We start from the raw sequence: 3,604 nt of genomic DNA on the forward strand, positions 1-3,604 counted from the left end.
ACTGTTTGCTCAGGAACAATGGTACTTTCTTCATTTAAATTGACTTGCGTCGGTTGGATATGAAGAGTGGGAATTTCATCATTAACTCGCATTGATGACGATGGAACATTGGTTGGAGTCAATTCTTTAACCATCACCTCTAAAACTACTTTTGTTGACGCGGTTCTTCGGCAACAGATAATTAAGAGAAAAAGAGAAAGAGATTAGTACTAAAAGTAGAACCGTCACAGATAGGAAATCTTTGGGGAAAGAACTAGGTGACTCGAGATACGTTTTTAAGTGGTTCGAAGGTTAAAATCCTTCTACTCCACTAGTCAATATTATTGATCTTTTCTGGGTAATTGGTTTACAAAGTATATAGTTCTTCAAAGACTATTTTTTCCAACCCCTATCAACTCCCAGGGTCTCCATATTTATAGGAGAAGGCACCTGGAAGTTGGTAGGGAGGTCATCCCGTGACCTTACCATTTGTCATATCAAGTCTGTGATATTCATGATTAACTCCTAAACCTGACACACAAGTGTGGTCTAATCAGTATGGAAGGAGATAATGGGCCGCACGGCCCAACTCGTCCGTGGGTGTCTGAATACGCACGTTCCTGCTGCGTGTCCGAGAAGTCAGGGGGATATCGGACACGTGATGGCAGGAATATGCACGTTTATCTTGCGTGTTGACTTCCCATAGGGTCAGAGCTTCCTGAGAAGCTCGTAGCTCGAGCAATTCATAACCCGAGCTTATCCGTCCGTGGACGCCGGATATTGTTCCCAGCTCCTGGTGCAACAAGAGGGAGCTGGAAACAGGACCCCCTCGAGCTAGAAAGGGCCCGTCCTGAAAATAGAGCCTCTGGCCTGTGGGAGCCTCGGGCTAAATCATGTTTAGTCCGAGGCTCGTCCTGCTAAACAGCCCGTGGGAAAACCAGGGCGTACATCTGCCCCCCAAGCTCCTGCTCGTGGTCCATGACGTCAGATATGGGAGACCACAGTAGGGGCTTTTAGAATTCTCCCACAACCCTTCGCATTCCATGCTTTTCGCATGCGTCTGATACGTGGAACGCCGTGGGTGGCGACGGTACACTCTACGAGAACCGCATTAAATGGCCTAGCCTACTGTCCAGCCGTCGTTTCACATTTCGAGTGGAGGGTCTCCCAAGGGCCTTTTACACGTGATCCTTCCCTTGTATAAAAGGGGGGTGGTCATCCCACGCATGGGCCACCTTACCATTCAAAACCTCTCAAATTTCCTTCTTTTCTCTTTGACCTTCCGAAGAACAAAACCCTCATTTCCATTGCTCTCATCTTCTCCGTTCACGAAGCTTAAGCGCGCGAGTTCCTTCAAAGCCTTGGAGACCACTGTGCCAACGAAGCTCCTACCAGCGCAGCAACCTCGCTCACCATCCAACCATATACTGTAAGTCTTCGGTCCCTGTTTATTTTTGAAAGCATGCCACTGTAGCCTAGGTGAATTTTTTTTTTACTGTAGCCACATGCAGAGGTTTTCTGGGTCGCGCGGATATGGAGGGTGGCAGCCCTTCTTAGATTAGGGCACACTTGCCATGGAACATCGTCTTAGAACACGGGTTCCATGGTTCTTTCTTAGGAACAATTTCTGGGTAGGATCCTTAGGAATTTTGGGTGCAAAAACCGGGTAGCTTAGGGAATACGCCTTGAAAGCGGTTTTGCCACGTCTTGCCTGTTGAAACTTTCCCCCCAAGGAAATTTTTTACTCTGAGTCCTCTGACGCACGAATCCCGAGTAATCTGGGATCTGTTGAGGGCATAGGCGCGTGTTCCTTGGAACGCGTGGCACCACTCTCCACGGGCTGGGCTTCCCCCAGCTCGTGTACTTAATACTTGCTTCACTCTCCTGCTTGGGTCGCCTTTTCTAAAGTGTTTTCTTTTGTTCGATAGGCGACCAGATGGCTCCAAAGAGAAATCTGCCACAGAAGAATGTGGGAAGTTCGTCCTCCCAGCAGGATAAAGGAAAGGCGGTGGTGACCAGCTCGCCAATTCCTCACTTTGGACCAGCGGTGGAGAAGCAAGCCGAGGTGGCCCCTGACGCGTTTTTCGAGGCGGAGAGAATCGTCTCGAAGATAACCAGCCAGGCAAAGATCACCAAAATCTTCCTCAACCACAACATTCCTCTGGGGAGGACCTCCGTGATCGCCCGACCTGCTGCGGATGGGGAGCGGAGCTGCACGCCGCTCGACGAGTCGTTCGCGGCCTGGAGCGGGGAACACTTCAAGGCAGGGGCCTTCCTCCCCCTGGATCAGTATTTTGCTGATTTTCTGAATTATGTGGGGTTGGCCCCATTTCAGCTCCCCCCCAACTCATACCGTCTGCTGGCGGGATTGAGATATTTGTTCCAAAAGCATGAGTGGGAGGTCCCCACTCCTGCTGATATTCTATATTTCTTCTGCCTCAAAGTCAGCCCGGACCAGCGGGGGCGAGGCGACGGGTTCTATTACTTAACCCGCTTTCCTAACACAGCAGCAGTGATCGAGCTGCCGAGCCATCCAAACGAATTCAAAGACCAGTTTTTTATGTCCACTGGGTTCCGAAACTGCGATCATCACTATTTCAACCGCCCTCGTAAGTAATCCTCAATTTAGCTCGCCTTTTGACGGTTATCTTGTTTTTGCTCGTCCCTTATTCCAATTCTGATTTCAACCAACCTTGCAGCCATCTACTCGAGGACCGAAAAGTCTGTGACCCTCGGGGGTCAATACGATACACTGGCGAACCTTCCCCCCAGTGAGAAAGACTACCGCGCGCTCGTAACGGACGAGACGATGGTGTTCTGCAAGCTGATTTTCCCAAATCAGACTTTGAATTTGAAAAGGCCCTGGGGGCCTCCCCCAGCCCGCGACAACAGACCGATCGTCGCGGAGGAGGTCGTAGACGAAGAAGGCGAGGAGGAAGGTGAGGAAGTTCCTTTGGTGAGGAACAGAAAGAGGACCTTGGAGGTCGCCCAGGGGATGAGCGAGGAGAGGGCCCAATCCGGAGCAGCCACGGGTCCTTCCGACCAAGGTAACTCTTATTTATTTAAGAACGTAGATAGGGCCACCGCAGACCCCCGGCTGGTTAGGTTCAACCCTAGGCAGCTCGTCCATCGTCACTCAAGGAATCCGGATCTGGACACGCTCTTGCTCCACTGCGTTGACCAGCTCGTGCTGGACACCCAAGAGAGTCGGCCTAAGGGTACCGTAGTAGTAGATAATACCCTAGCCTTTAGGTCGGTCATTTTTGAGGAGTACGGGACCAACTTACGCACATGGCCTGCGCTCCAGAGGGGCATCTATGCTCCGGGGATTAGGCAGTACGTAGAAGAGTCCAGCCCCGAGTCAGATCCGGATTTAGAACCTTCGCCAGTTCGCGAGATAATCATCCTAGGCTCTTCCAGCTCGGGGGGTAGGGCTCCCTTAGTATTTGCTTTCTTATTGCCTTTGGACCTTTTGTCTTTGTTTTTGCATGATTGCTACATTGTAATAACCATGTTTTTTGTTCTTGGCAGAAGAGATGTCTCAGCCCGGGAATAGTCTGCGGGGTGTTGTGTTCGGTGGGAATCCCCCAGCAGGGCCGAGGCTAAAGAGGTTTCGCGAGTCCAA

This window comes from Humulus lupulus, chromosome 5 (assembly GCF_963169125.1).
Source record: "Humulus lupulus chromosome 5, drHumLupu1.1, whole genome shotgun sequence".
Classification (NCBI taxonomy): Eukaryota; Viridiplantae; Streptophyta; class Magnoliopsida; order Rosales; family Cannabaceae; genus Humulus; species Humulus lupulus.